The sequence below is a fragment of the Acanthopagrus latus genome, chromosome 7, assembly GCF_904848185.1.
Source record: "Acanthopagrus latus isolate v.2019 chromosome 7, fAcaLat1.1, whole genome shotgun sequence".
NCBI lineage: Eukaryota > Metazoa > Chordata > Actinopteri > Spariformes > Sparidae > Acanthopagrus > Acanthopagrus latus.
In genome coordinates this window covers 1,373,174-1,394,457 of record NC_051045.1, presented here as the reverse complement: position 1 = coordinate 1,394,457, position 21,284 = coordinate 1,373,174, and the positions used below count along the sequence as shown (strand labels likewise).

The 21,284-nt window shown below is 46.4% G+C and overlaps 2 protein-coding genes and 1 pseudogene across 2 annotated transcripts in view; 2 read left to right on the top strand and 1 right to left on the bottom strand.

The window, feature by feature from the left end:
* LOC119022455 overlaps positions 1-19,527 on the top strand; it is a 131,105-nt pseudogene extending 111,578 nt beyond the window's left edge.
* Positions 1-21,284, top strand: part of LOC119022489 (putative C-type lectin domain family 20 member A) — an 826,153-nt gene that overhangs the window by 323,550 nt on the left and 481,319 nt on the right. The gene's annotated exons all lie outside the window — the stretch shown is intronic.
* The window catches only part of LOC119022462 (macrophage mannose receptor 1-like), a 409,060-nt gene that overhangs the window by 296,343 nt on the left and 91,433 nt on the right, over positions 1-21,284 (bottom strand). The window lies entirely within an intron of this gene.

The window sequence follows — 21,284 nt, the reverse complement described above, 5'->3', positions numbered from 1 at the left end:
CTGATGGAGGAGCTAACATATATAACAGGTGTCGATGTTTCCTGTCTGCAGGTTAAGTCTCTGGCCGACTCCATGGACGACTCCCTCACCTGCCAGTCTGGCCGTGAGGACTCACAGGAAGTGGGAGGAGAGGGGGAGGATGACGATGAGGAGGATGAGGAGGAGGGAGATGAAGAAGAGGAAGAGGAGGAGGAGGAAGGGGAGGAGGATGAGGAGGAAGATGAGGATGAAGATTACAGAGAGTGTGCATGGCGCAACACCAACCCATCCTCACGACGCTTGGCAGGCCGTGTGGTAGGAGTTGGGGGGAGAGGAGGCGTGGGAGGAGGTGCCGCCATGCACGAGGACAGCACCGCCACCTCCTTCAGCGATGTCACCCTCTACATGGATGAGGGCTGCCTCCCCTCATCGCCACTCTCCCGCCCTCCGTCCTCGCCGCTCTCCCGTCCCGCCTCCAGCTCCGACACGGAGTACTGGGGAGGAGGGGGAGGAGTTGGTGCAGGGGGGAGGGAGGACAGCAGAGAGACAGAGGGAGGCAGCATCGCCAGCCGGAGGAGCAGCACCCCCTGCACAGAGTGTCGAGGGGAGTACAGAGGGAGGGCCGGCGGAGGAGGAGGCGGAGGTGGAGGAGGACACCTCCCTGTTCTGACTATCGAACCGCCCAGTGACAGCTCAGTGGACATGAGTGACAGGTCAGCACAGCCAATCAGAGAGCTTCATAAATGAAATGACAAAAAATCTGTTTTCCAGAGGTGGAAGAAGTATTTGGTCATTTCTTAAATACGACACTAAAACTACTGTACGCTGTGTCTTTAGATCCTGAGATGAGATTTAAGTGTTTGAGTAGTTTTATTTTGATGAATCTGTGTCTGTCCTCAGGTCAGAGCGAGGCTCTATCGGACGCCTGGTGTACGAGCAGGAGTCGTCAGGAGCCGAGCGAGGAGGAGAGAGGGAGAGGAGGGGAGGAGGGGAAGGAGAGAGTGGAGAGGATGAGCGAGGAGGAGGAGGAGGCGGAGGAGGAAGCAGCGAAGCCGACTCTCCGCAGGGAACCATCAAACACAAACCAAACGGGCCGCTCGGTCGCCACGGCGCCGGGACAGACTCGCAGCCCCGCCAACGTCCCTTGACCGATGCCTTCAGCCCGGACCCTGCCGCCACACCCGCTGCCTCACCCACTGCAACACCCCCACCCCCACTCACACCCTCACCCGCCGCCCATCCCCCACCTACCCACCATCCTCCACCACCACCCGCAGTACAACCAGCCGCATATCATGCACATGCACCACGTGCACGGCGGCAGCCCTTACATGCAGCATGCCCACCACTTCGCCCAGCACCACTACCACCACCTGCACCATCAGCACCATCACCTCCCTCATGGTTACCCAGAACCCCCATCTTCCCCGCTGCCCTCCCCTGTACCACCACTCACCCCTCTCTCCCCCCTCCCGCCGCCGCTCACCCCCTCACCGCTGTCCTCCTCCTCCTCATCCGCGCTCCAGAACATGGAGGCACAGCAGCACCACGCCCACCACCCGCATCTCCACCACCACCATCTGCTCTGCTCAGACGGAGACAACGAAAGCGTCAACTCCACCACCACCAACTCCAACGACGACACAACGGTCAACAACTGCAGCTCCGGCTCCTCGTCACGAGACAGCCTGCGGGAGCCAATCGGAGGAGCCGCGCTGGGGAAACAGACCTATCAGAGAGAGAGCCGACACAGCTGGGACTCACCGGCCTTCAACAACGACGTGGTGCAGCGACGGCAGTATCGCATCGGACTCAACCTGTTCAACAAGTACGTGTGTGTCCATGAATCTCATTAACAGTCAGCTACATAATAATCCACGGGTAGCGTTAGCTTCAGGATCTGTCATCCTCTCATTTAAAGATATAAGATACAACATTTCTGTGTTAAAATGTGTAAAAACAACTCAACATTTGTTCTATTTGTTGTTGAGTTGTGTTCTTACATTATACCAAATGTTTCCAGCAATGTTCAAATCAGAGAAATCCACAAGTTTCCTCAAAGTTAACAGAGAGAGTGAGGACGACATTTCCTCAAAACACCGTCTGTCTTAATCATTGGCCTTAATATTTACTTCCTGCAAAACACACTCACATGCAGTGATTCAGGTGCATTTCAATAAATCTCTAAACGTTTACTGCTTGTCATAATCTGCCATCAGGTAAAAATGATTGTCAACATAATTATTATTTGATCAGTAAGCAGATTTTTATACCATGTTTCTCAACAAACAATCACAGTCAACTCGATGCTCCGTTTTATATTTGCCAGAGTTAAGACTTGTTAAGAGTTGTAAAGTCCTGTTCACCTTCAGAACTCCTCAGAGGTCAGCAGACTTCTGTGTAGGTGAGATAAAATAAACCAGTTGTGAATCATCTGCACTTGAAAACTCAACCAAAGTGAAATTAAATGAATTAAAACAAAGTAAATAAATGTATAAAAACTGTGTCTTGTGTCGGCTGCAGGAAGCCGGAGAAGGGGATCCAGTACCTGATCGAGAGGGGCTTCGTGTCGGACACGCCGGTCGGCATCGCCAGGTTCATTCTGGAGAGGAAAGGACTGAGCAGGCAGATGATCGGAGAGTTCCTGGGCAGCCGGCAGCAGTTCAACAAGGACGTCCTGGAGTGAGTACGAGACGCTCGCGTGACCGTCAGTGTCAATGTGTACGAGTGAGACTCACTGAGCGTCTGTCTGTCTGTCTGCAGCTGCGTCCTGGATGAGATGGACTTCTCGGGGATGGATCTGGACGACGCTCTGAGGAAGTTCCAGGCTCAGATCAAAGTTCAGGGTGAAGCTCAGCGGGTGGAGCGGCTGGTGGAGGCCTTCAGGTACTGAACTGCAGCACAGTGACGCCGTGTGAGTCGGTGCAGTTTGAGATGTTTTGATTCACGTCTCCTCTCTCTCTCCCTCTCTCTCTCTCTCTCTCCAGTCAGCGGTACTGTGTTTGTAACCCGGTGCTGATCCGGCAGTTCCAGAATCCAGACACCATCTTCATCCTGGCCTTCGCCATCATCCTCCTCAACACGGACATGTACAGCCCCAACGTCAAGCCGGAGAGGAAGATGAAGCTGGAGGACTTTATCAAGAACCTGCGGGGTCAGTCGGGCCATCGATGACTGTTGTCGTCGCTGCTAACAGTAGATTTTACTCAAAGCTGATTGAAAAAAGAGGTGTTCAGTTTTCCATTAATTAAAAATCAGCTTTTATATTAATTTGTAATCACTGTGAAGGTGTTAGCATGTGAAGCTAACACTGGGAAACCTGGACACCAGTGGTGAAAGTTGACGTGACTCACACTTGTTCTTTATACTTTTATTCAGAGGCGATTAACCCACTCTGCAGATTAAAGCAACATTATGTAGTCATTTTTACAGCTGTTGGACAACAAGTCCCAGGTTTCAGTAAGGATTTGTCAGATCACAAGTTAGCTACGAACAAAACCCGCCTGGAGAATCTCTTAAAAATGTTTCATCTCAAAAAGGTACTTAAGTTCTGTTTTAAGTTTTACGTTCACACCTGAGAAAAGCAACAGCAGGCCGAGCTAACGTGACGTGAACCAGAGACATTAGCTCCACTCACACTGCCGTTTACATGCGACCTGCACCAATTCTCCTCCTCCTCCGCTGTGTGAAAGTTTCAGATGTAGCGAGGGGGGAAGTTTCACTGATCCGCCTCTGGAGGTAGAATCAGAGCCGCATTATTGGTGAACTGAACCAGTGTGAACAGATAAGCTGGAGGTGCAGAGCGAGGGCGTGTCGGTCGTACAGTCTGATAAATATACAGGTCCTTCACTCAACTAAATAAAGAGAAATTTACCACAAAGTAACGTTACAGGACCAAACAACAGTAGTGTAGTGACTGTAACTGTCTTTGGCAACTTATTAGGAAAAAATACCTCAGATGTACGTGGAGAAGTGTCTGTCCTCCTGTCTGACCTCCTGTCTGTCCTCCTGTCTGACCTGCTGTCTGTCCTCCTGACTGTCCTCCTGTCTGACCTCCTGTCTGACCTGCTGTCTGACCTGCTGTCTGTCCTCCTGACTGTCCTCCTGTCTGACCTCCTGTCTGTCCTCCTGTCTGACCTGCTGTCTGACCTGCTGTCTGTCCTCCTGTCTGACCTCCTGTCTGTCCTCCTGTCTGTCCTAGCAACTCTGCGTCACATTTCTGCCCTGTCACCGGCAAAAAAATTCATCTTACCGAGTGTTTGTGTTGAAAATAAATCACCGCGACCATCAGCCCACCAGAGACTTCAGGGAACTTTCCCCCAGAAAACAGCTTCCGTCCCCGGGAGTGAGTCAGACAGCTTCCAGTTTAAAAAACTGAACTGTGTCACTTTCCAGGATGTTTGGTGGGTCAGGATCTCAATCACAGCACATTATAACAGCATCCATATGATTATAAACTGTCTGCGGGTTTAGATTGACAGGAGGACACCTGGGAGACACCTTGAAAACACACTGGCGTCATCATCATGACGTGTACTGTACATTCTGCTGGGCCCGGTTCCCTGGCCCACTCGTCTGGCTCCTGTTCTGGCCCCGCCTGTAGAAACCTCCACCTCCAGGCTCAGTGGTGTAAACACCAACACCAGCCGAGTCGGCTCGCAGAGGTGTTTCAGGTTTCAGGTTGATTTGAGGAGAGATTTGAGTCAGAGCAGCCGGAGGAAATCAGAGAGAAATATATATATAATTAAAATTATACTTTAGCAGCTTCAACAGTAAAGTAATTTAAACAATCACATATCAAGAATTATGATCAAATTATATATATATATTCTGATCTTACTTCCAGAGGCATCACTTCCACTCAGCAGGTTTAATTTCTGCCATTAGATGATCAATGTTTGATTGTTCGATAGTTTGATTGATGGATCGTGATTCTGATGTCAGAGATGTGAGTCAAAACCAAGTTAACCTAAAGAAACGTACGTTGTAACACATGGAGACTCGCTCAGTGTCGGTCGGGTTCTGTTAGTCCTCGTGTTTTGTTCTGTTTGTTATGATTTCACGTGTCAAACTTGTGTGTTTCCCTCCAGGTGTTGATAACGGTCAGGACATCCCCCGCGACCTGCTGGTGGCGATCTACGGGAGAATCCAGAAATGGGAGCTGAGGACCAACGATGACCACGTGTCTCAGGTCCAGGCGGTGGAGAGGATGGTGGTCGGCAAGAAGCCTGTAAGTTAACAATGTTTGTGTTCAGGTGGCTTCACCTGTCAGAGAACACGTGGATTCTACAAACTGTGTCACTGAGTTTCTGTGGAGAGAGAAAATGGAGTTTATTAAAAAACTAGAGGGAAAATTAGATGTTGGTATCGATGTTATCACAGCAAATCCTCCTGCAGATCTTTGGAGGTGCAAACTGTGTTAATGCCATGTTTTGTGACGTGTGTGTGTGTGTGTGTGTGTGTGTGTGTGTGTGTGTGTGTGTGTGTGTGTTGCAGGTGCTCTCCCTGCCTCATCGCAGGTTGGTGTGCTGCTGTCAGCTGTTCGAGGTTCCAGATCCGAACCGAGGTCAGCGGAGCGGCGTGCACCAGAGAGAAGTCTTCCTGTTCAACGACCTGCTGATGGTAATCAATACGCTGTGTGTGTGTGTGTTTGTGTGTGTGTGTGTGTGTGTGTGTGTGTGTGTGTGTGTGTGTGTGTGTGTGTGTGTGTGTGTGTGTGTGTGTGTGTGTGTAGCTTGTACTACAGGGGGTTTCTGTCCCGTTTGTGTTCCTGAGACTGTTTTCAGGGGAAGTTTTGTGCTCCCGGTCCTCACAGAGGATTTTCTCTCATGGAAGATAAAGATGATCGTGCGTCACCAGAGCGCCAGTTTATCCCATAATGCTCCAGAAATGTCAAAAAGTCTTGACTTCCTATTAGAGAAAAATGCAAATACAAGCAGTCTTAAGCAGGAAACCCAGAGAGGATTTGTCAACACGGTTCACCCGTCACGCCGTCTTCAGTCACCCGTGAAACTCGAGTTATTAAAAAGAAAACAATCGAAAGTTTGTGTTTAATTCTGCTGCGTAAAGTTTTCCAGCGCTTCTTTAAACAGCAACTCACGATACGTAAAAACAAATCTCACTGCGTTTGTTTAGTCGCTGTCTATTTATACACTGATGATCAGAGAGGAATGATCGTGATGATAACGATACTAAAGGTGCTCACCGTCACCTTTATACTTCCTGTTCACACCACCGGTCTGGCAACAGGAAACAGCCGGAGTCACAACATAAAAAATAAACATCTTATAAATAGAATTAAACACGAAGGTTGCTGCAGACGTCATCGACAGGTTTCTGATGCGAAGCTCTCGTCTCCACGAACAGTCGACGCCGCGATTAACACGTCTCTCAGAAGATGACGAGACTCTGAACTGTGAATCAGCGCTCATTCATTATTAATTGATATTTTTTACATTTATTTACAGCGTGACAACAAACGTGTCCAGTCTTTATGGAGAGAACATTCACACGCCTCACTGCGTGAGATTAAAAACCTCTCACCTCGACGCGAACAGAGACCAATGTTAGCGTCATCAATCGCTCCTGACGTGACGTCTTTATTCTCCCTCCTCCTTCTCATCAGGTGACAAAGATCTTCCAGAAGAAGAAGACCTCAGTGACGTACAACTTCAGACAATCATTCCCTCTGTTGGACATGCAGGTCCACACCTTCCAGAACACCTGTAAGTACCGCTCGCTCTCCCTCCCTCGTCCTCTCTCCGTCTCTTCTCGTCCATCTGCTGCCTCCATCTGTCTCAGCTCCATTTTATTTTTTTTACATCTCCATTTCTTTTTTGCGCTCGCTCAACTCTCTATTTTTACCCCTCAGTCTGCAGGCTCACTGAACAGACACACATGCAGATATATATACACACACACACACACACACACACACACACAGTGAGGCATCAGAGCGACTTGTGTTTTGATTCTTTCTCACCAAAGCGATGATGATGAACCTGAAAACACCAGCGTGTGACCAGGCACCAGAACAACATGCTGCCATTTTACATTTCTTTAAAAACACGGATACGTTAAATTTGTACGTGTCGTATAAACATTTCGACACTCTGGGTCACATCACGTCTTCTTCACACGGTTATGAGCTGACGGGACAGTGTGGCCACCGAGCCAGAGACCACTGCTCAAGACTGTGTTCACATGTTTGTGGATACCTAAACAACATGACTGTAGACGGAACCGGACCTCCATTGTAAATTTGCAGTTTGAGTTCAGTGAAAATGACGTGGTCATGTTCAAGAACAACGTTGTGGTTTGGGATTAAACTAGTCTGAGGAGTAACAGAGTACACGTAACAGGATTACGTAACTATGGTATTAAAAAAGATTCCTGTAGTCCAGTAAAGTTACAGATGACAGTTACAATCTGTAAAAACAGGACATTTCCAACATCACTCTGGTTTTATCTGAAACCAAATGAAGAGAACAGACTTGTTATTAAGATAAAAAAATAAAAGATCCATATCAGCATCACTTATCGATGTTTACTTACGAACACACCAACATTATTAACGTAACTTCAGTGAAGGAAAGCTTCTGTGTGGAGTAAATTAACTACTTGGATAAGTTAAAGTAGCTCATAGTTAACGGACTCCTGTGTGAAAGTTCTGGGCTCGCTGACCGAACCATCCGCTCTGCTTCACCTGACTTCCTTCTTTGCTGCTGTGACAATCTGCGTTTAGGTTTCAGATGGTGCAGAGAGTTTAAACTGCGTAGTTTCTGTTTCAGGAGAGATGTTAGACGCAGGTAGTTTATTTTTAATTTGTACGTTGTGCGCTCTGAGCTCGTACACCTGAGCTGGATGAAGGCGTAACGCTTGAAATATGCACCAGGAACTGGAGACTCTGTCCCACTTGGAAATGTTCTAAACAATCTGTTAATAATCACTTGGCAAAACAAATCGTTACTTCCCTCTCCAATTACTGAAATGACACTCAGTCTGCCAGCCTTTTTTCTAAGTGTGCGGCAGCGTCGGTGTGCAGAACTGCGGCGAAAACACCGACAGCACGTTTCAAAGAAGCTCAGTGGAAGCATGTCACAGGATTTCCTAAATATATGACTGTCAATCTGAAAACAAGGCGGCTCAGCAGCACTCCTCAGAACATGACTCACTCAGCCGACACATTCCTCAATAATGATGTTAACACAATCATATAGAGAGAGTGTGTGTGTGTGTGTGTGTGTGTGTGTGTGTGTGGGCGTGTGTGGTTGCCAAGCCTCTAATTTCAGCAGAGAAGAAGAGTTGGCTCTCGGCTCTGTGCAGCAGATTGGAGTTGGTGGTGTTTCAGATCTGCCTCAGCACCTGTTAGCAGGACGCTTCACTCTCAGGAGTTCAGCTCCACAGTCACATCTCCACCGGCCTCACGTGGCTCCGTGGAACGCTTCCAAACGAGCCACAGAGCTGAAAGGCCGACCTGGAGTCAGGTCGTCACTTTACAGAGCATCTTCACAGCCAGGTGATGTGGAGGTGAACTCCGCACCTCGACAGGACTGCTGGACAGAAGAAAGAAACATTTTCTCATGATAATCAATTCTGAGTTCAAGTGAAACTCATCATCATCACCATCTCATCATCCTGTGAACGTACTCCAGTCAAACATTCGTTTAAAAGCTTTATTATGACAAAGGAACCATTTTCGCTCCTTTTTCAACTTCAAGGTCAATATTGTTTTTCACTAATGACAAAACAACAAATTATCCACATTTATACGGAACTAAGCTTCAGGAGCGTTCCACCTTAACTGTCCTCCAGGTTACGTCACATTCTGAGGTCGACACTTCTCCACTGGCAGGACGGCGGCGAGCGGAACAAGCTAACAAAGTGTTTACATGTAGTGCCGATAGCACTCCTGAAAATGAGTTTGACCTGAAAATGAAAATACAGTAAATCTCAAAATTGCCTCTTTCGGCCATAATTATGCTTTTAAACAAACATTTGACTCGGGTACATTAACAAAAACACCCAAACGACCCACATTTCTCCTGAGTGCCACGAGTGGTCAAAAATGTTAGCCAGCTAGCGTTAGCAATGTTACGTTCATTCAGCAGCCTGGATCGATGCTGCTGTGTCATCAGCAACACCTTGAAAACAAGCGGAGATGTTGGCGACAAACATCAACAACAAACGACAATTGAGTCGAACATTTTGTCTGAAAATCATTTTTATTGTACCGCTGAGACGAAACTCATCTCATGGAGTCGATGCAGTAAAACAAGAGTCTTTGATTTTAATATTTCACAACATTAAAAACCTCATAAAATACTTAATAAAGGTTAATTAAGTGTATATGATAATATTAGATGGTTTAGAATGTGGTTAATGTAGCATCGTTAAAGCTGCTTATGGGGAGAGTAAATGGATGAACTGTAATTTAATGGGTTAAATCAAAATAATGATGTAATATATCAAATTTGAACTGAAGAAATCTGTCACATTTTCACATTTTGCTCACAGATTGATGTGTTGTGTCACATTATCAGTGTGAGTGAAGCTCCGCTGGTTGTTGTTTAGTTGTTGTTGTTGTTGTTGTTGTTGTTGTTGTCGTTGTTGACGGCTCTGGTTCTCCAGTTGGAGCTAAATGGAACTTGGCAGTCGGCGGTGATGACTGTGACCGGGACAGATTGTCCCATATGATTCATCAGCACAATCTTACATGGACTGCTGGTGTGTGTGTGTGTGTGTGTGTGTGTGTGTGTGTGTGTGTGTGTGTGTGTGTGTGTGTGTGTTGTGTGTGGGAGGCTGTGTTAATGGATCTGTGTGTGTGTGTGTGTGTGTGTGTGTGTGTGTGTGTGTGTTTCATGTTGGAGCGAGGTAAAGACGTCTGTTCACCACTTTGTCTCAGACTGAAATACCTCAGCTGATATTTGTTGATTGGTTGGATGGACGTCGTGATCACAGAGGACGGTTCTGATGGTTCTGATGGTTCTGACAGAACCGTGATGATCTCCTGACTTTTTTCTCTCCTTTTGTATATTTACGACTAAATACGTGAATGTCATTGACAGTCTCATCGACCTCAGCTGCTCAATAACACACCGAACCTAGACGGAGATCACGTTAGCTTCACCTTTGAAATCAGTCAGTGCACATTACTGTTGTGAGGATGCTACAATGCTAACTTTAGCATTTATGGTCTGGGTGAACTCTCGATTCTGATTGGCTACAGGTTGTCACTTCCTTCCTGGTATTCAGTATAATGCTGCAGGAGCAAATCTTACAACCTGGAAATCAGTCAGGATGTTCTCACTTCGGCTCGTCAGAGTCGGTTAGATCTCTGACTGGTTTGTTTTGTTAAATGTTTGAAATAAGGTGTGAGGTCACCACAAGCTTCAGAGATTCTTCATGTTTTGTCCTCAAAACCCAAGACTCTTAGTGGCGGTGATGTTTAAGTCATGTGACCGTGATGTCATCAGTTTTTACCGGTGCAGTGAACATTTCTGTTGCATAAGACCCTGGTGGGAGAGTAGTGACGGCTGTATGATGTCTTCGATCAGGACTGAATAGACGACGTGGAGGCCAGCTCGTCGGTCGGTGTCTCTTACTTAGCTCAGAGCACAGCTGAGCGTAAGTGCAGCCTCACAAAGCCGCCGGCGTGACTGGAAGCTCTTAGCCTCGCTTAGTTTACTGCTAATTGCATGCTAATTCAAAATCTGAACAAAGAGAGGTGGATGGAAAAAGTATCTGGTGTCAGGACTGATTTCACTCTGTGTGACTGACTGCTAAAAGCCTCGCTCGTTCATTCAGACTCATGAGTAACACGGTGTTACGGATATTTAAGATTGCTGCAACATCATTTTCTTTCTCATCTCATCTACTTTCTGGCCCAGAATGATGAAGGAGTAGTTTGCCAGCGAGGTCAAAGTGTGTAACACTTGTTGTGAAATGTGTGTGTGTGTGTGTGTGTCACCCAGACTATCCTCACGGTATCAGACTGACCTCCGCCAATCCTGGAGGAGAGAGGAAGGTGCTGATCGTCTTCACGGCTCCGAGCCAGCAGGACCGAGCTCGCTTCACCTCCGACCTCCGAGAGAGCATCGCAGAGGTCCAGGACATGGAGAAGTACAGGGTGGAGTGTAAGTGATCTGCAGAGCTGCAGAGGTTGTTTCATAGTAGGAGACACAGTGGTGATCAGCTGCAGGACCCATAGTAGCATTAGCAGCTAGTTAAAGAAGCTACAGGCCGTGTAGCAGCGCCAGTATTTATTGCATTAGTAGTAATATGAATTTTAGCAGCGATAGCACTGTTAACTAAACGTCAAATAGACACATGTTGGGTTGGTAAAGCGTCCCGAGCAGCAACAAAGAGAGAAAATCAGAAACTCTCTGCAGATACGAGACACTAACACGCCTTTTCTCCACATTCCAGCCTCCCTCTCTGTCTGTTTACGGCTTCTTACGTCTGTTTTAGATTGAAAAGTATTGAACATATTGAAAATGTATTTTAACGTCGACCGTCTCTTCTCTCTGTTCTCTCCAGCCGAGCTCGAGAAGCAGAAAGGCGTGATGCGTCCGGGTGTGTTGACGGGAGGAGGACCAGGAGGAGGCGGGACGCCAGGTGCTAACACCGGCCCCATGAAGGGCGAGGTGGTGAACGGCACCCTGGGTAGACCGAGCCTCGATGACACGTACGCCTCGGTGGACGGACTGAAACGCACGGCGCTCAGCTCGTCACTGAGAGACCTCTCAGAAACAGGTGAGGACGGGAACACGCTGACCTTTAACGGTGTTTCCCTGTTAAATAACTGCACACGTTGTTTCTGATCTCCGGAGACGTGACTGAGATTCTGCTAAAGGGATTTTTTACTGTTTCTGTTTACTGCTGCAGTTTTTATTATGACTCACTGACTCAGAGCAAACCTACATCTGTGGTCTTATGTAACTGATGGAACAGTGATGAAATCTAAAATGGTTAATATAAAACAATAAGATGGAAGTGTGCTGACGTGGCGCTCTGTCTCCTCCTGCTGGACAGCTGCAGGAACTACAGCCTGAAACAGGATGAGGGTGATTTTACTGGGTTAGTTTTATTAAGCAGGTGATTAGATGATGAGCGCATAAAAAAGGGAGGGAGAGGAGGAGAGAAGGAAGGAAAGGGGAGAAAGAGAGAGGGAGGAGCTGACTAATAGATGTAATCAGCTGAGGTGTTCAGTGTTTCTGTCTGACACAAAGTTTTATGAAAATAAACTTGTTAGAATAAAAATATTCACGTTCTACTGAAATGTTTAGAGATGCTTGTTATCAGAGGATGATGTGTCAGGGTGCCGTTAGCCTAGCTTAGCATAAGTTGGAAGCAGAGGCAGCCCACATTCACCTCCCAGCACCTCTGAGGCTCACGGGTCCATGAACATGTCAGAACTTGTTGTAGAACACTTTCTAACCCTGCCTCATTCTGGTCGGGTCACAGGGAAGCGAGGTCGTAGGAACAGTGTGGGCTCATTGGACAGTACCATTGAAGTAAGTGAGGCGGGCCGTGGGGAAGCATGATGTCACCTCCCTGCACGCCGCTGCACGTCACACATCACATCTCACTTCTGACTGCATGTTTGTCAGAGTCATAAGAGCTGAACGTGTGGAAGATTGTGTGTGTAGGTCTGTGCAGAACCGCTAGTCCAGCTTTGGATGTTCTGAACAGTCCAGGACTAGTCTGAGAGTCGATGCAGAGAGACAACAAAGATCAAACCTGCCGGGATCAAACCAGCGAGGCTGCAGGTTTACAGTGTTTGTTGTCACCAGGATGTCCTGTCATGTCTGTCCACTCATTCTTCTTCTCTTTTCCTGCATGTCCGTCCTGAAATCTGCCTGTTTCACTCACTGCCAACAAATCGCTCACACCGCGCTCAGAGGAACTCAAACGACTGATTCTTTTTTAAACATTAACTAAAACCACTGATGAGCTTCTTTTCAAATAGTCGCCTGGTTCTGTGTTTCATTCTCTTTCCTCTTTTCTCTGTTCTCTCCACCCTCTCGTATCAAACTCCTCTTCTCCTCCTCCTCCTCCTCCTCCTCTTCTCCTCTCAGGGTTCCATTATTAGCAGCCCTCGACCTCACCAGCAGCGCCCCCTGCCTGCTGGAGGTCTGTCCTACAGCCCCATGATGGTCCCCTCGTCTCCAGCAGCCTACCGGCCACACCGCCCTACTCAGAGCCCCGGTACAGGGGTGGGGGGTGGGCCGGGGCTCTGTCACAACCAGGGGGGGGTCACCACCTCCCCACTCGTGAGCGGGGGAGGGGCTGGGGGCGGAGGAGGGATGGCGGGTGGGGGAGGCCCGACTGGCGGCGGCCTGCTGGGGAATTTCTTCGGCAGTCGCCGAGGCAAAGTTCCTGGTCCCCTGACGATGACGTCGCCGACTCCGCAGGGTCCTCCGAGTCCCCTGATGATATCATCACCCCCCCACTACCCCGCCCCCGCACCTCCCATCCCCCACCCATCCTCCCCTTCCCCATGCCCCTCCCCATCGCCCAACCTCGGTCAGTCGGACTCGGGAGGAGTTGGAGGGGGAGGAGGTACGGGAGGGGGGCCGTCCAAGCTCCAGGCTCTGCACGCCCAGTACTGCCACGGCAACAGTGGAGGAGGAGGAGTCAGTGTCACTGGGCACCAGCAGCAACAGACGCCGCCGCCACCTTACAACCATCATCACCGCTACCACAGCCAGAGCATCCCGCAGCACCACGCCCTCACGCACAGGTTCTCTGCACCACCTCGGCGGCAGGGCCCGCCCGGCTGCGCTCCCTCTCCTACCCAGCAGCATCAGAGGATACAACATGGCGCCGGCCAGCACCCGCGCTACAATCTGGGCTTCATCACGCCGCCGCCGCTGTCCCCTCACTCCCCCGTAACCCCTACTACCCCGCACGGACTCTACCACTCGCACCCTGCGGCGGGACGGCCGGGCGGAGGCGGCAAGCTCCCGCTGACCATCTCGCACTCGCAGCCCCACCCCCACGCTCACACTCACTCTCACAACCACGCCGCGCACACACACTCCCCGCTCAGCCCCTCCCCCTCCGCCTCCCCCTCCACCCACTTCATTTTCTCTACCCCACCACCCCAGACGCCGTCAGCACGCCTCCTCACCCAGACGCCTCCTCAGCCCTACGGACCCCAGTACCCACCCCTCACCTCCATCCCACCTCCTCCTCCGCACTCACCCTTACCTCCCCCATCGACCGGCCCGCTCTCCCTGCACCAAGGGCCAGGGGGAGGGCAAGGGGGAGGTCCCAAATCGAAACCCGTCAGCCGGATCAGCACGGTTGTGTGAGGAGGCAGAAGCTGAGGACGGTGGTCCGCCACCCCGCAGTGAGCCACCGGGGGGCGGTCATGAGAGGGAGCAGGAGAGGGAGGAGGAGAGGAGGAGGAGGGGGAGGAGGGCAAATGCAGGTGTATCAAAATGGCCGCCTGGTGAGGAGGAGAGCACTGAGAGCGGGGAAAAGGAAATTGCTCAGCTTGTGTTATTTTCACATCCACTTCCCGCGCAAATAGAGAGACTCTCACGCCGGAAAACTTGCTCCCTGATTGTAGAGGGACGAGAATCACCGCAGAAGAAAAACTCCCACATCGTCGTGCCGTCTTGGTGAAAATCTCCTCATCTGCCCTTCGTAGTGCCCTTGTGGCCTGGGACTCAAGAGGACGCGTAGTAGTTCTTATTGACGGAGGAAGTGTTTGTGTCATATTGTGAGTTAAGAATTTGTCGAGTTGCTGTGGTGGACAAACGGTTCAGGGACCAGACGTGAAGGGGGAACAGTGCCTGAGAATTCAACACGAGGTTAGCACTCGATGCTAACACGATGTACGGTGTTTGGTTTGACGGGACAGTTCAGGTTTTTTTTTTTGTAGGAAGCCTGAGAACGAGTCCTCTTACTATATTCCAAAAATCACAGTTGTCTTGCACCACTTTGTTTTTTCCGCACAAAAAGCACTTGTACCATTGTTTTGGTTGTTGACATATTACAAGCCATGAGGTGTTACTGAGAAGCAGAAGCGGTTAGCATTAATACGGTGCAGTTTGTGTCTTAGACAGGCATGCATGACCTGTGCAATAGCTAATGAGTGTCAGTGTGTTAAAATCCTATATGCAGAGGGTGGGAGGGGGGGTGGTTGTAATTTAAAGCCCCAATCCAGCATTTCTGTGACCATGAAAAAGTGCATTAGTGAAGAAGGTTACTGAAGACTTTTACTTTCTACATGGACAATAAACTTTTTTTAGAAAAAAACTTCAAATAAGCCATCCTAATAACGAAAACTACAGGTGTATTTTTACCTTTGTGTTTTGCAAAAATAACTTTAAAAAGCCTTTAGTGTTTGTGGATTACAGGGTTTCAGCAGGCGGCACTACACTGTTTTGGATTGGGACTTTAAAGATGGGGGGCGGGTGGCGGTGGTCTACATTTGACATTGTAATTTACCAATAATGAATTATTGTGACGGGGGATTTATTTGATCATTTGTACTAAACCAGTGAATGCTCCCCGGAATATCTGAAGAAAAAAAACCTGAATTTGTCAGAAATGATGATATGTGTCAACTGTATTTCATGCTCCATGTTGTATGTGACCCCCTTTTTTTGCCAGGGAGGGAGATTATGCTGAAAGGTGCCAAACAGGGTGCATTCTGGGAAACAGAGTCTTGTTTTACCGGCTCGTCTGCCTTTGATGAAGCTGGGGAGCCACAGTACCTAAATGACGTCAGGAAAGAGTTACGACAGGCGACAAAAAACACCTGATAATGAAAGAAACCTGGAATATTACTGGAAATGTAAACGGAACTGGGTGGGAAATTAAAATTAAGATTAAACAAAACTCCTGTGAGGGGGACGACCCTCCGGTCACTAATAAAAACAAACTTAACTGAGGAAGATCGAGTCAAAAAGAGAAAATGTCACAAAGGAGCTTTTTGGAGCAACTGCAGTTTCTTATTTTCTTTAATACAAATTTTTAAAGTATGCTATATTTGTTATTTACGGTTGTTAGCCCCAGATAACAGTTTAATATCGCAGCTCATGTGTCATTATCCTCAGTTATGAACAATATCAACACATTTTAGTTGAGTTTAGTTTCAGAAGTGATTTAGAATTCACATCGTTAACACCAACACACCTGTGTTGCTCCGAGCTCACAGTCCAGACCACTAGATGCACAGCTAACCAAGCTAACGAGCTAGCAGCAGTTAGCTGTTACTCTTGTGATCTATTATGCGTATGACAACGACAGCCAGTCAGTTCTTACATGTCGCATCTTAAATTAAAGAAGCTGAGTTGAGTCTCAGCACAGTGAGCTCAGAGGATAAGTTGTAACTGCTGTAATACATTTATCATTTCACCACATTACTCTTTGTTTTTTCTACGTTTTAGCTTTCTGGAAACATGAAATAAAAGTAAAAACACGTCCTGACTCCGCAGCAGCAGAGGCCTCTGACTGTGTTTGACTTTATGAAAATGAATTTTTAGTTTCCCACCCGGTCCAAACAGTTTTATTTTCTCTCAGTAGGTTGTGAATTCTCCAGAACATGTCTGGTGAGGGTGAACAGAGTAAATCCCACAATGACTGCTTGTACTGCAAAATAGAGAATAAGGTGCCTTCAGACGGAGGGATGGTCGAATAAAAGATGGTCGAACTAAACAAGAGACCACCCTGGAACATAAAGACAATTTAGCATCTAAATCAGAACTATATCGATTGATTGTATCCATTCAGAATAATAAATATCAAGCCATTTACTGCATTTTTATACAACAAAAAAAGAAGATCCAGCTGAAGGACTGAACCCTTCGTCTCCCTCGTCATCCAACAAAGTCACAAAGGACCCTGAAACTGAAAACTGGACCTAATCTCATCTGGAAGGACTCGCAATCATCTCACATGGACCGGAGTGCAGAACATGTTTTCACCGTCACGTCAAGCAGCACCGAGTGAAATATTCTTGAACAAACTCATTTTTACACATTATTTTTGCACTTTGCGTTTCAAATACCATCCCAGTGTTGAAGTGTAATTTTTCTCTTTTTCTCTCCATTCGATCAAGATCTGTGGATGTCAGGGCAGGAAGCCCCGAGGTGGCTGGTACAAAGTTCTCCGACCATTTGAACATGTTTTACCAGCCATTTGTTACTTTTGACCAGAAACAAACCTCTCAGCGCCGGTTTCTTTCCCGTCAAAGCGCCTGGCTTCGTCAGCCTCGTATAAATATTTACCAGCGTTGAACTGGTGGATGATGGGAAATTTTCCATCCAATGTTCTGAATGCAAACATCAACGACACATTTTTAGTTTCCCTGTGATTACGTGAATGCGCCGACTGTAGATATTTACTGTACAGTGTGTTCTAGTTTCAGTGGGGCCGACGGCATCGATCTGTAACTGAGGTTCAGAACTGCTTGAATTAACAAAATGTATGCTCTAAAAACCAAAAGTTCTTCAGGCTTATTTGAGCGACTTGGGGTTCCTCACATGAACAAAAACAAGACAATAAAAATCCCTTCAGTGTTTTTTTGTAGAAGCCTTTTGTGTTCGAGGTTTATGGAAACACCGTCATGGATTATAATCAGTTGACGGAGTTCCTCAGGGAACCATCGCGGGTCCCCTATTGTTTTCAATCTGAAGAACCACTTTGACTTTTTAGAGTGTGCTACTGATATTATTATCAATATTGTTGTGTGACAAGCTTCTACTAACATAATGTACTCCTTGGGCTGTTTTTGTATTTTTAGCATTTTTAATTTTGTTATGTGCTTACGAGTGTGAGATGATTTGTTTGTTTTTTTTCTTTACTGATTTGGGCATCTTATGGAAGTACTAAAAGCTTTTTAATTTTTAATATGTTTACAACAAAACCAAGAATTTTTCTGTGACTGACAAACAACTAATACGTTCTAATATTTTTAATACAGACTGTGATATTGATTTCATTCATCCCTGCATGCTTTGTGCAAACACACCTCTGAATCATCACGAAGCCTCTCACCAACATTTTACTGGAAACAAGCAAAACACTTCTGTGACTTTTTAGAACCATTCAGATAAACGAAACATGCCGAGCTGCTAGGAACTCCGGACCTCCGGGTCCTCATCACGTAACTCCAGTCGCCTGTAGAAACACTCCGCGCCTGTACAGGAGCCGTACAGTAACACCACGTCTAATCCAGACTAACACAGTCAACTAAACACAACTCTAAACTTCTCGAGGAGTTCTGGATCAAACCTACCTCGTATGGGATTATACAACATGTCACTCTGTTCCGCTGCGTGCCCGAGCTGAATCAAGCGCATCCTCACTAAAGTTCCCACTTGAAGCTCCGTGTTGGTGCTTTTGCATGTTGTAGCCTGTCGACTACTGACTGTATGTACTTTACATTACTGCCAACCCTTCCTAGAAATCATCCCTCAGTTCTGTTGGTGTGTTTCCTTCCTTTGGGCAGGAGTTGCTTGCCTGGACTCCAGTTGACACACTCGGAAGTGTTTTCAACAAAGATTCTTTGGGAATGTTTTGAAACCTCCGACATTTGAGATCCGACAGTCGGTTGCAGAACAACAACTGTGTAAATGCACAAAAGATGCCTCTTCTTCTCTTCGCCTGTTTTGTCACTTCTGGGGTTGGTTTTCTGACCGCAAAGCCCATCAATGCAATACCTGCAGCAACCGACTGGTGACTCTCAAATGTCTCAGTAGAAGGTAAAAGAAATGACGTCCTGGAAGGTTGGAAATCAATCCAAACTGCACTGCGTGGTCCGCAGAAGTAATGTACAGTATGTGCAGCTTAATAACATGCAAAAACACAGATACGTTCCTTTAAATGTTCTATTTAAATCAGTTTTTTTCTGCCCGGGTCTGCTCTCCACTATCGGTTTGCATGTGGTATTTATTACAGTATCTGCACTGAATGAAACTGTATTATAAACATGAATGTACATAACCATCGTTATATGAAAAACAACAATGCGAGTACTCACTTTGCTCCGCAGCGGGCAGCTTGTCTGGCTGAGTTTACAGCAGGAATGGAAGCTCTGGTTTTTAACACCGACAGAAACAGATCTGGTCTGACTGCTGCTGCTGCTGCTGGCAAAACAGGGAACATAAAAAATACAAAAATAAAAGAAGTTAAAGCACATCAGATCTGGTTCAAATAGAGTTTAAAAAGTTGGGTTCTTCTGTTCCTGTGTAAAGGCAGTCTGTGTTGTGTGTATCTATACAAGGGCGATGGACGGAGCGTCTGAGTTGTACGTGACAACACGACGGAGCGCTTCATGGAGAAGAAAATATTTCTTGTTTATAATGTAGAGCAAAGAGAGACTGCAATAGTCCTTGTAAAATTGTACGAGTACAGTGTCAAATATGTGTCAACAGAGACGACATTATTTTAAAAATTATGTATGGAAGATTTTAGCTGTGTATATAAATATATATTACTTGTACTTTGTTTTTGAAATTGCAGAGATATGGAAAAAGTGGAAATATTTATTGCTCTAAAGATATAAAAAATCTGTTCATGTTGATGGAACGACGTGTCCTGTTTTTGTTTGGGTGTGTACGCGCACACACACACACACACACACACACACACACACACACACACACACACACACACACACACACACTATACGTTGCGTGGTTTGATCCCCCACCATCTACATGTTTGGACAAGAACCCAAAAATCTTCCATCTGTTTTTTTTCTGAGAGTGAGACGTTCAGTCAGCATCAGGACTAGGCAGGAGTGAGGGCTTGGTTAGCCTAGCTTAGCATAAAGACTAGAAGCAGGGGGAAACAGCTAGCATGGCTCTGTCTGAAATTCAAAAGTAAACCTTCCGACCACTCTGTCAGCTTTCAGTCATGACTCATTTCTGGATGAAGAATATGTGTGCATAGTACAAGTTGCTCTTACCTGTTCGTGGGCACAGGTTTTAAATTTTGGTGTCCCTACACACACAGTGGCACCAAACCTGGCAACCACCCTGTGATGAGTCTGCACACAGTCGCTGCATTAGCAGGTGTTAATGTTCATAAAGCAGAAGTGGTTTTCACATGTCTGTTTGTGTTGAGCACTGAAAAAATGCCAACAAAAGAGTCAATATGAAGTGCTTCCTGCTTTTAATAAGTAAAACTAAATCTGGAAGAAGTGAAAACTGTCTAAAACAAATCTCATTTATCTCACTGTCTAATATTAAGTTAACAAGACATTTTAACTGGAAATAAAACGAATAAACTCAGTGAGACTTTGAGGGTTTTTTTGCTGAAGGGTTAGGGATAAATAGTATGCAATGAAGAATAATTAAATTACACAAGTGTGAATTAAATTACACCCGTGTAATAAATGTTTTCAGCATCTTCAACATAAAACATTTGATCCAGACGCTCACAGCAGCTGAGACTCACATCCTGCAGGACACAGAAAGGTGGCTGTAGAAAAGTGTCTTGTATCAGGACCAGATGCAGGATAACAGAACCAGCAGAGGAGATTATCTGCAAACTAGACTGATTGCAAACAGAGAAGAAAATTAGGAAAATATATCAATGTACTTATATATCTCATAGAGTGTGTGTGTGTGTGTGTGTGTGTGTGTGTGTGTGTGTGTGTGTGTGTGTGTGTGTGTGTGTGTGTGTATGCATAACTAGAAGCATACAGTATGTTTAATTAGAATCCCATCTCAGTCAACAGGTACTGCAACGTCACATAATGAATGGTACAAGAGAAGATTAAGATTAGGATTAACATTTTTATCCCACGACGGGGAAATTCACTTGTAAGAACAGCTCGAGATATTTGCAACATTACAGGAAAAAGAATCAGAAAAAATATACATGAATTTAAATAGACAATAAATAGAAAAACAGAAGATATTTACATAAACAAATAAGCGGAAGGTCAGAACGAAGGTCCAGAATTTGTCAGATTTACTCCATGAGACACTTTTGATTCTGAATGTAAGATGAACATATGTGACGCTGTACAGAGAAATGTTATTAAGCACACATCACCATGTGGACTGTGGCACTGAACTGTTCTCCTTCCACAGACAGGAGCCTGTTCATCAGTGGACCAGCAGGTGTCGCTGTCTCACACCTGAAACCACCTGAACTCCAGATAAAGGCCTTTAATGAGCCTTACACTTGAAATGCGAGATATGATAAAAACTGGTATCATATGATGTAATATGTGATATGATTTAATAAAAATTTTCTGACATAAAATTACATTTACATAATGTCTTTATTATTTTTTGTGTGTTGCAGTTCCGTACAATATTTTATATATTTTT